Source organism: Nyctibius grandis, chromosome W (genome assembly GCF_013368605.1).
Source record: "Nyctibius grandis isolate bNycGra1 chromosome W, bNycGra1.pri, whole genome shotgun sequence".
NCBI classification, from domain to species: domain Eukaryota; kingdom Metazoa; phylum Chordata; class Aves; order Nyctibiiformes; family Nyctibiidae; genus Nyctibius; species Nyctibius grandis.
In genome coordinates this window covers 19,654,656-19,666,180 of record NC_090694.1, presented here as the reverse complement: position 1 = coordinate 19,666,180, position 11,525 = coordinate 19,654,656, and the positions used below count along the sequence as shown (strand labels likewise).

The window sequence follows — 11,525 nt, the reverse complement described above, 5'->3', positions numbered from 1 at the left end:
TCAACAAGCCGACCTTCGAGAGATGAGGAAAAACAGCAGCTGAGCAAACAAGAATTGAGGGAGTAGCCGGTGGGAGCCGAACACGGAGGAGAAGAAACAAGAACTGATGGAGCCAATTAAGGAAGGACCAGTGGCAGAGCAGTGACCAATCAACACATCAAAGAAGAGTATGTTTAGTAATATTAACGAATAGCAATGCACATGCTTACAGCCAGGGAAAGTACAAAATGTATAAAAGGGACAGCTTATGCTTAATAAAGGTCTTCACTTTGATTCACATTGGATTTTGTGGAGGCGTGTTCCTTCTCCTCAGATGGTGACCCTGATGAGACGCTGATCGACGGCAAGTTCGGGGAATAGCCCAGAAGGAGGTACACCGGCTGGTGTACGGCTCAGCAGGTCTGAAGACCGGGGCGAGACGGAGGACGACTCGCAAGAAAAGAAAAGAACGTTGCAACGGGACACTTAGTGAGGTGAGCAGCCGGGGGAAAAAGGAGATGGGCCAAAATATTTCTAAAGAAGAAAGTGCAATAGTAAGGCTTCTCCTACATATCCTCTCTAAGAGAGGAGTGAAACATGATGAGCATTTGCTCCGGAGACTGTTAGTTTGGTGTCGAGAGCATGGGTTCCCTTCGGACCCCCAGAGCGCTTTTAAGGTGGACACTTGGGAAGATATTGGAAAGGGTTTATGGGAAGCGATAAGCAGTGGGGAAAAGGAGGCAATAGAACTGGCAACTGCATGGAGGGCTGTTCTTACTGCTCTTCAAGAAATGAAAGCAGAGAGGGCTGTTGCAGCAGGGGCTTTTACGGCTCTGCGTCCAACAGAGGTTAACCCTGGGGCGAGAGGTCTTCGTGTTTTTGGTCAGCCGCCAATACCGGTTTTTTCAAACCCCTCCGCACCACCAGAAGAGCAGGAGAAAATTGAAATACCCCCTAAACCAACAGGGGAGCCCCCTAAACCGGAGGAAATGGAGGTTGATGAGCATCAGCCCGAGCCCACCCCCCCACCCTTCAAGCCTCCGCGAGCCGCCAATCTCGCAAATCGCGCCGAATACGAATATCCCCCTCTGCCCCCGTCGTCTCCCCCATCGCCTGCCGGCGGTCCAGGGAAATTTAAGGATCCGGTGGCTTGGGCGGAAAAATTGTTAGCAAAATTACAAGACCTGGAAAGACAGACGACCTTAACTGAGCGACAACATAAGGAGGAGCAGAGGAGAGAAGAAGAAAGGGAACGCCTACGCGGGGGGGCCAGGGGGGCCGGGGGGGATGCTGAGGCGGCTGGGACTAGCCGCTTGAGAAATATGGATGGGAATGTTGGTATGCACTCTGTCATGGGGGACGGGGGAGGAGACGATCCGCGATTACGGTGGCGAGGAGTTATACAGAATGCGCTAGTGGAGGGGGAGATTCTGCCTACAGCTTTCCCAGTTATTTTGGGAAATCGGAGAGAACCACCGCACTGGGTAGGGTTACAGTGGGAGATTGTTAAGGAGGCACGGAAAGCGGTACAACAAAATGGGTTGCATGCACCTTATACCCAAGCATTTATAAATAGTATCTTTATGTCTACGCTTTTAACACCTTTTGATTTTAAGCAATTGATGGCGATGATTTTAACCCCGATGCAGGAACTCTTGTGGCGGACGAGGTGGCAAGACGCAGCACAGGCTGCAGCGGTGGAAAACCTGGGGAGGGGAGATAATGATCCTCTTTTAGGGATAACATTTGACCAACTGGTGGGAGAAGGGCAGTTTAGTGATCCACAACGACAGGCACGACTTAGACCAGAAGCCTTGGCACTTACTGCCACCTTAGCCCGAGAGGCTTTTAAAACCCTCCCAGAAGATGGGAAAGTAATTCCTGCCTATACAAAAATAAGGCAAGGTCCATCTGAGCCTTATATGACATTTTTAGAAAGATTGCGTGAAGCATTGGAAAGGGCATCGCTGACCGATGTAGCTCGAGAGGCGTTGCTAATGTCATTGGCAGTCGACAATGCTAATCCTACTTGTAAGCACATTTTACAGACATTACCCAAAAATTCTAGCCTGGCAGAAATGATGGATGCGTGTGAGCGCGTAGGAACAACGGAAGAAACAGCAGGATACATGGCATCAGCCTTTGCGGCTGCGGTGAAACCTCTAGTACGATCAGGGAGAGGCGATCAGGGACCAAAATGTTACAACTGTGGCAAACCGGGACACCTTAAGGCTCAATGCCGAGTAAAAAGTCACGAGTTTGCAGGGACCTGCAATCGCTGCCGGAAATACGGTCACCGTGCAGATGAATGCCGATCTAGATTCACTAAGCAGGGAACTCGGCTGGGAAACGGGGGGGCGAGCGCGAGGAGACCCAGCGCGATGACACAAAACAGGTCTTCCACCCGGGCTGCCTGGATGGCGTCGCCGCCGCCACAAGAGGGAGTGCTGGGGTGGACATTGCCACAGCAGTAGAGGTGACTCTGATAGACCCGCAAGTACAATGTATACCCACCGATATGAAAGGCCCACTGGGTCACGGGTTGAGTGCCTTACTTATCGGGCGATCCTCTACGACCCGAAAAGGTCTTTTCGTTTTACCCGGTATAATCGATGCCGATTTTACAGGGGTCATATCTATTATGGTATGGACCCCCCTGCCACCAATTCATATACCCAAAGGAGAAAAAATTGGACAACTGGTCCCCTTTAAATCAGCTGTGCCCACAGCTGGGAATCAGATAAGAGGGGCTGGGGGTTTTGGATCAACAGGCCAGGCTGACATTTATCTGGCAATGGATATCAGCAAGGCAAAACCAACAGAACGGGTAACACTAAAAGAACCTGGTGGGAAAACTTGCGTGGTAATTATGCTGATTGATACTGGAGCAGACGTTACAATAATCAGTCAAGCAGCGTGGCCTCATTCGTGGCCATTGGAGATCCCCCCTACGCCCATTTTGGGGGTCGGGGGAATACAGACCACTAAAATCAGTACAAATGTGATTTGTTGCAAATTGCAGGATGGGAGTACCTGTGCAGTAAGACCATATGTGATGCCTGTCCCCATTTGTTTACTGGGGAGAGATGCATTAAGTCAATTAGGGGCACGTTTGGTAACTAACAGTGAGGGTTTTTAGAGGCGGCCATTGATGAAGGGCGACCAATCCTAAAACTAACCTGGAAAACAGAAACCCCAGTTTGGGTTGATCAATGGCCGCTGTCTGCAGAAAAAATCGCCCACCTTGAAAGCTTGGTACAGGAGTGTCCTGGTTTGGCCTAAACCAGGCCGATTTTCCTTTCAGTGATTTTTACTTTCAGCTAAGTCTCCTCTAAATAACTGCACTTTCTGAAACTAACTGCATGTTTTTGCAGACAGTGTCTGCTTCCAGGACTGATAACGCTCGAAGTTTGTAGTTATCGCTGAGGCACCGGTAGGGATGTTGTGCAGTAAGGCTCTTGCTGTACTTTTTTTCTTAGAGAAACCAAGGTCACCGCTGGATTCCTCACTGCTTACAAGTGAAAAGCTGAAGGGGGGGTCGCAGCTGCAGGGGGGAGCAGACAGGGCCGGTGACCCAAAATTGACCAACGAGGGTATTCCATCCCATACACGTCATTCTCGGTATAAAGCGGGGGGATCACGAGGGTCTCTGCCCTCTTGCTCGCTCTTGCTTTTTCTGCTATGGCCAGTGTCCAAGGAGGACTCCGACTGTTTTCCTGCTGCCCCCGATCCTGATCTGTGCATCCCTGAATCCAGCTCTCGACCGTCGCTAGGCTCAGCCTGGGCCTTCCCGGAGCCTGCCCTGCAGTGCCGGTGGTGACGTTGCCGACATCGGGGGAGCTCAATCTTGGTTTTGTATATATATTTGTATATATTTGATTATTCCAATATTATTATTATACTCTTTTTCATTATTATAGGTTTATTAAAACTGTTTTAACTTTCCAACCCGTAAGTCTCTCTCCCTTTTCCCTTTCCCTTTCCCTTCGGGTGGGGGGGGAGGGTTAACAGAGAGCGTCTGCTGCAGGTTTAATCGCCAGCCCAGCTTTAAACCGAGACAAGGAGCAACTGGAAAAAGGTCATATTGAGCCCACAACAAGCCCATGGAACACCCCAATATTTACTATTCTGAAAAAAAGTGGCAAATGGCGTTTGTTACATGACCTTCAAAAAATCAATGAGGTCATGGATGATATGGGAACCCTACAACCAGGGCTCCCATCCCCCAATATGATCCCTAAAGACTGGGACATTTTAATCATTGACTTAAAAGATTGTTTCTTCACCATCCCTTTGCACCCTGATGACTATCAGAAATTTGCTTTTTCGGTGCCATCAGTGAACAAAGCTGCACCTATGAAACGCTATCATTGGGTTGTGTTACCACAGGGAATGAAAAATTCACCGACAATGTGTCAAATGTATGTGGCCTGGGCACTTGCTCCTGTGCGAAGGAATTTTCAAAATTTGATTATATACCATTATATGGATGACATTCTAATAGCAGGGAAACAATTGGATAAAAAACAATTGATTCATACACTGCAGACTGAACTAGCAAAAGGTGGATTGCAAATAGCTCCAGAAAAGGTACAACAGGAGGAAAACTGGAAGTACCTTGGGTGGGAAATTACCAAAACAACTGTTAGACCCCAAAAACTAGAAATTCGTGTGAATATCAGGACTTTAAATGATGTACAAAAACTGTTGGGAGACCTCAATTGGGTGCGAACCCTGTGTGGTCTCACCAATGCTGAATTGGCACCTTTGATGCAACTGCTAAAGGGAGGAGGCGGTGCAGATGCCCCCTGCACATTGACACAGGAAGCTGAGCAGGCATTGAAACACCTGAGTACCAAAATAGCTATGGCATACACTCACCGTTGGGACCCAGATTACAGTATTGGAGTATTGGTTATCAATCACGATCGCCACCCCCTGGCATTAATTATGCAGTGGGTGACTGACAAGGATCCTCTACATGTGCTGGAATGGATCTTTTTGCCTATGCAACCAAAACGTACCATCACTACGAAAGTAGAGGCCATAGCACAGCTTGTAATGAAAGGAAGGCAGAGGGTTGTAGAGATAGCAGGCGTCGAACCTGCTTTTTTGGTTATTCCACTGGTTGCAGAGTATCTACAATGGGCATTACAAAATTCCATACCATTACAAGTTGCGTTATTGGATTATAGGGGCGAGTTGAAGGTACATCTACCCCCTCACAAATACTTCTCTGTGCTGCAATTGGGTCAATGGGAAGAATTACCAAAAAGGTCAGAACGTCCGGTCAGTGGTGTCACCGTTTTTACAGATGCTGGAGGCAAAGCTCAAAAAGCAGCACTAACATGGTTAGACAATGGGAAGTGGCATGATGTAATTTTATCTGACATTCAAGGGTCTACACAACAATTAGAATTGCGAGCTGTGGTGGAGGTCTTCCGGCGATGGAACACAGCACCTGTTAATGTGGTATGTGACTCTTTATATGTCGTAGGGATTGTCCAGAGGATGGAGCGTGCTCTGCTCAAAGAGATAGCTAATGAACAACTATACCAACTTTTTCATGAATTATGGCTTTTGCTGACAGAGCGACTGCATCCATATTTCATCACACATATCCGTAGTCACACAGGACTCCTGGAAGGCTTAGCTGAAGGCAATGCTCGGGCAGACAAACTTGTCGCACCTGCCTGGGCTGCGCCTTCAATTGATCGCTTTGCTCAAGCACAACGATCCCATGCCTTTTTCCATCAATCTGCTAAGGTACTGCGGCGTCAGTTTGGGCTACGCAGTGCAGATGCACGTGGGATAGTCCAGTCCTGTCCAGACTGTCAACATCTTGGGGGTGGTTTAGCACCTGGTGTCAACCCCCGCGGTACTGGACCGTTGGAGATATGGCAAATGGATGTAACACACATCCCCGAATTTGGACGGCTGAAATATGTCCACGTGAGTGTTGACTGTTTCTCCCTTGCTACCTGGGCTACAGCACAAACAGGCGAATCCAGCAAACACGTTCAACGACACATGCGTTCTGCTATTGCAGCCCTGGGCATTCCACAGACGATTAAAACGGACAATGGCCCAGGCTATGTGGCACGTGCCACACAGGACTTTTTCCAACTGTGGGGTATAACACATATAACAGGTGTCCCACATTCACCAACGGGACAAGCTATTGTGGAGCGCATGAATCAAACTCTGAAACACCTTTTACAAAAACAAAAAGGGGGAGAGCCAGGGCTATCTCCTCCTGACAGGTTGTGTAAAGCGCTTTATGTACTAAACTTTTTACGCTTGCCACAGGACTACTCTGTACCTCCAGCAGTAAAACATGGTGCAGGGTTAAAGGGAGGTATGGAGGCTTTTCAGAAAGAACAGGAACAAGCCAAAGTGATGGTAAAAAATGGGGTGACTGGTGTGTGGGAAGGTCCAATGAAATTAATAACGTTGGGTCGAGGGTATGCATGTGTCGTTACAGATACAGGAGCCAAATGGGTACCAGCTAAGTGGGTGAAGCCGTGGCTACAAAAACAACCTGAACTACAGGAGCCAACTCAGGATCTGCCTCAGAACACTGACCTCTCGAGAGATCCAGTGCCCTGACTGCGGGAAGTGTGAAAAAAGGTTTGCGTGGGAGGTATAGAAAAGGGAGCAAAAGGCGCAGTCATAATGAAGCAAGGGGTTGTTTTTTCTGTGTTAAGCCTGCTTTGGATCCTGGACCTGACAAAAGGTCATCAACCGATAGTCCTTCCACCGACACCGTGGAAGGGGAGTCACAACGTTTGGGTGACTCTGATGCGGAGCTTGAACCAGACGCAGTTTTGTGCCTCCTTAGCTCAGCCTGAACAACCCTTTCATACATTTCTAGTGGGGGTCCCCTTAAACAGATCTGAAAGTAAGGAGATAGTGGCAGGGTTGAATGTGCTGAAACAGAGCCTCTGTGAGAATGCAATGAAATGTGGCGAACATTGGGATTTATGGGACGATAGCTTGCCTGTCAGTCCCTTAGAGCCCCAAGAACTTGGCATCCTAGGAACTTTAGAGGCAGAATCCTGTGTGTTTTTCAGTTACACAGAGGGATCAAACATTTATCAGAACGACATAAAGAGATTACAAAATGTCACACCCAGTAATCCATTGTGGCAAAATGAATCTATCTGGTGTGCAAACGTAGGGCGTAGTCGAACAGAGCCAGCACCGGATTTGGCCATGCCTAGAAAATTACCAGAAGGTTTATTCCTAATTTGTGGAGATAGGGCTTGGCCAGGGCTGCCCAGTAAAAAACTGGGAGGTCCGTGTACCATAGGTAAATTAAGCTTACTAATGCCTACACGAAAGGTCATATTAAATCACACTAACCTACACAAGATTAAAAGAAGTGTCACTACCTTAGGGAAAGAATGTAAAGATGAGGTAGAACTATGGTCTAGGACCAAAGTAGTTCTTTCTTCTATTTTTGCACCGGGTGTGGCTGCTGCACAAGGACTAACACAATTGTGAAATTTAGCTTGCTGGGTTGCAAAAAGAGCTGATCAAACTTCTAGAATTTTAGGAACATTAGCCAATGATGTAGATAGTATCCGACATGCTACCTTACAAAATAGAGCTGCTATAGATTTTTTATTATTAGTGCACGGTCACGGATGTCAGGAGTTTGATGGGATGTGTTGCATGGATCTGAACGATCATTCCAGGTCAATTCATAAGCAGATCAAAGAGCTCATGGATGCCACACAGAAAATACGGGAACAGCATGGGTTCCTGGATGACTGGTTGGGTAATTTGGGAATTGGAGGGTGGCTGGTCGGATTGATTAAAATGCTATTGATGGGATTGTTTGTGATTTGTATTATCATCCTTGTATTACCGTGTTTATTCTCCTGCTTGCAAAGGGCCCTGCAGCGGACAATAAACACGGCCTTTCTGGCTCAAGAAAAGAAAGGGGGAATTGTAGAGGGGTTTTTGGAGCAGAATGGTCATGTAATGAGCCAGAAGTATGAGAGTATGGAGTGAAGGCCTAGCTGCGTGAGAAGATTCATGTAGCTAGTGTCAACAAGCCGACCTTCGAGAGATGAGGAAAAACAGCAGCTGAGCAAACAAGAATTGAGGGAGTAGCCGGTGGGAGCCGAACACGGAGGAGAAGAAACAAGAACTGATGGAGCCAATTAAGGAAGGACCAGTGGCAGAGCAGTGACCAATCAACACATCAAAGAAGAGTATGTTTAGTAATATTAACGAATAGCAATGCACATGCTTACAGCCAGGGAAAGTACAAAATGTATAAAAGGGACAGCTTATGCTTAATAAAGGTCTTCACTTTGATTCACATTGGATTTTGTGGAGGCGTGTTCCTTCTCCTCAAGCAGAACCCACGGATCACATTCAAAACCCCATATATTACTCATACACACTGGACACTTGATTTCCCTCCTGTTTGTAAATAAACTGTAGCTTTTTATCTTTTGGCAGATGTGTTAACAATTGTTCAGTAAAGTCCTATAAGGCCATACACCACTCAAAGTACTGAGTTGCAATAGGAACAGTTAGTAATGCAGGATCTGTGGCCACAAGCTCTCGACATCGCATCCGACCTTTGATGATAATCTGTGCCAATAGCTCTGTAACGAATCTGATCATTCTGAATTCCATTGACCAATTATTGCATACGGAATTTGCCTATCAAAAAAAATGATAATTTGTATTTCCTGATTCAAATCAATATGATGAACGAATTTGGAATGTAGCCTGCTTTCTATTTCTGTAATTAGTTGCTGTACCTCTGCGCTTCACTGTGGTTCGGGTTGCGAGCTGACTGCTTAAGCCTGGCCTTTTTCCAGTTTCCCTGTATTCTGCAGCTGGTTGTTATCAGCTGACCTTGAGCCTTGTACTTGGATCTGTACAGTTTCACAAAATGCCTCAGCTTCTCACAGCAATGATACATCAAAACACAGTTATCTCTCCCACTCAGCTTCGACTTCTTAAGGCAGTTTTTCTTAAAGTGACCTTCTTGTTCGCATGTATAACAGCAAAGAACTATCTTAACTGCCGCCGCAAAAGTTTTTGCTAAATGTTCCATCTGAAATGTGGTGTTTCCTACTTTCCCGCACGCATCCATTAGCTCAGTTAAAGTGGGGTCATGATTCGCCATCCCTGTAATAATTTTCCTGCAGTCCTCATCTGTGTTGTCCCTCGCTAACTGTAGTAACAAAGCTTCTTTTACAATTTTCCAATCTAACAGTTGCCAAATATTTCTTTCCTCAGGACTTGCACCCACAATCACCGGATATGCTTGTGGAATTATAACTCCTTCTAATAACGCATCTCGAATGCTCCCTTTCCATTTCATTCCTTCCCCCCCTTCCCCTGTATTCGCGGGCGGACGCTGACCCTCTCCCTCACCTCCCACATTACCAGATGGACGCAGACCTCCCCCCTGGCCCTGATCTAAAGGTGGAGTAGGGAATTGTAAAGGAGGTTGAGGTGGCCCTAATACTTGTCCCGAACACAGAGGGGGGTTTGGGGGAGACAGAGTCACGTGTCCCGAGGCGTTGGCTGAATGATGTTGCTGCAATTCCATCTTTAATTCTTCCAGTCCTCTACCAAGCTCTGTCATGTCAAGTTCGTGTCCATTTCGTGATGGTAACAGTCCTTTAAGTCCTTGTGATTCTGGTACTGTTGGCTCCGTAACTGGAGACCTTAACAGTGGTCGTTTAGTGCCGGAATGTAAACTTTGTTCAACAGACCCAGGAAACGGCGAATCCGGTAAAGGTGGATACGAAGCAGGTTTACCCTCCTTCTTGTCCTCCTGTTCAGTCTCAACTGAGGAATAATTCCCCTGTCCTGTAAGAATGTCCATAGTTACACCATGCAAGGGGTCATTTGGATCAGTCATTCTCCGTGCAGCTTCATTGACTGCTCGTTGTGCCCATTCCGACCCCCACAAAAGGAATTGGGTAGGTGTTAGCAACAGTTTCATTAAATTCCGGGAGTCGTGTGGGCACAAAAGATCAACAGAAAAAATCCAGGAAACTATATTCCTTGTAGCATCTGATTTCACTCCATATTGTGTAACTGCCGCCTTTGCTTGTTGAAGGATTTTCCAATCAATCGGTTCCCAGGTAGCTGCTCCATTCTGCTGTACCACAGGGAATGCTCCTATTCCACCCAAATCAGCTACTGCGCTCCACTGTCCCTCCAGGATGGCATCACGAATCACTCCGCTCCACCTTGGTGCATGTGGTGCAGGTGGGGGTGGGGCATTGTTGGTATTGTCCCTGTTTTGTAATCCTGGAGCAAATGCTCCCGATTGTTGTGGCTGTATCTTTAAATCTTTCAGTCCCTCCGTTAGTTGTTGCAATGCTTTAGCAATGTCCTTTTCCGGGTTCCCACGGTCATGTGGCGGTGGCGTTGCAGACCGTGATGAGTCAGAGTATGAGGGGGGTGGAGGAATTAGCGGGGGCACAAAAGGAGGGGGCCTGTCTTTCTCTCCTCCCAGACCCAGCAACTGGACAGGGTCAGGAGGAGCCGGCCACTCCTCCCTCTCCTCCTCCTCTTGCACTTCCTTCTTTCTTTCAGTTGAGCTGCTGGCTCTCTGAGCACTAACTTCCTCTTTCTCCTGAACTTCTGCTTTCAGAGTGCTGCTGCATAGCTGCTCAGTGCTAAATCCCGGTTCTATTGCTACCCGAGCCGCAGCGACAGATGGCTGAATCGGGGCCGACATACCTTTAACCGCTGGTAGCCCAAAAAATCGCGCTACAGCCCCAGGAACTTTCACCTTCTTTATAGGGGGAGTAGGGACTGTCAGCATCTGAGCTGCTGCACAGGCAACCTCCCTCTCTGCCTTCATGCTTTTAAGAGTCTCTATCACATTCTGCCACAATCTGCTCACTTTCTTCACCTCCTTTTCTTCAGGATCTTTATCAATAGTCTTTTTCCAATCACATCCCCCATTTCTTTCCATTCCTCCACAGAGAATACAAGCGCTGTGTCCTTAAAACGTACCCAGCGCTGTCACAGCTTTATCAATTTAATTAGTTGTTTTATCGTTGTCTCATTTCCTCTCTTAGAGAGATACTAATGAGCAACGCGGAGGCAGCTTCTATCTCCATATCTGCCCCCCGTTTTGGTGTCTGTCTGCCGGCACAGCACCAACCAGTGTCTGCTCTACCTTTTCTTTCAAGCAGCACCTATTCCTGGGAGTGGAGTGATCAGCTCTTCCAGTGTCTGCTCTGCCTTATAGACTCAAGCAGCACCCTCCCAGCCGTTCTTTCCCAGCACCCTCCAAAAAATTCTGCCTACCGCAGTTATGGAATTGAGCTCGCGGCGAGAAGGATGTCCTTTTGCTCCGTGGTAACCATCCTCTGCTACCAGTTGAAGAAAAGGGGGAGTCGAGGGCGCGGCTCTTGGGTGCTGGGCGACGGTCCCAGAGTAACGACACAATCCCAATATGAGTATGGAAGTTCTCCGTTTAATGATTATACATACAGGATATATATAGACTCTAAGCAGAGAGCACGCTGATCACGCACCAAAGCCCGCGT

General features: G+C 47.5%; 1 long non-coding RNA gene across 1 annotated transcript; it reads left to right on the top strand.

Moving 5' to 3' along the window:
* The first annotated feature begins 284 nt into the window (after nt 1-284).
* Nucleotides 285-8,222, top strand: LOC137675776 (uncharacterized). The gene is made up of 3 exons (XR_011049998.1): nt 285-473; nt 6,464-6,609; nt 7,878-8,222. It is a non-coding gene; the product is annotated as an uncharacterized lncRNA (long non-coding RNA).
* The last annotated feature ends 3,303 nt before the right edge of the window (nt 8,223-11,525 follow it).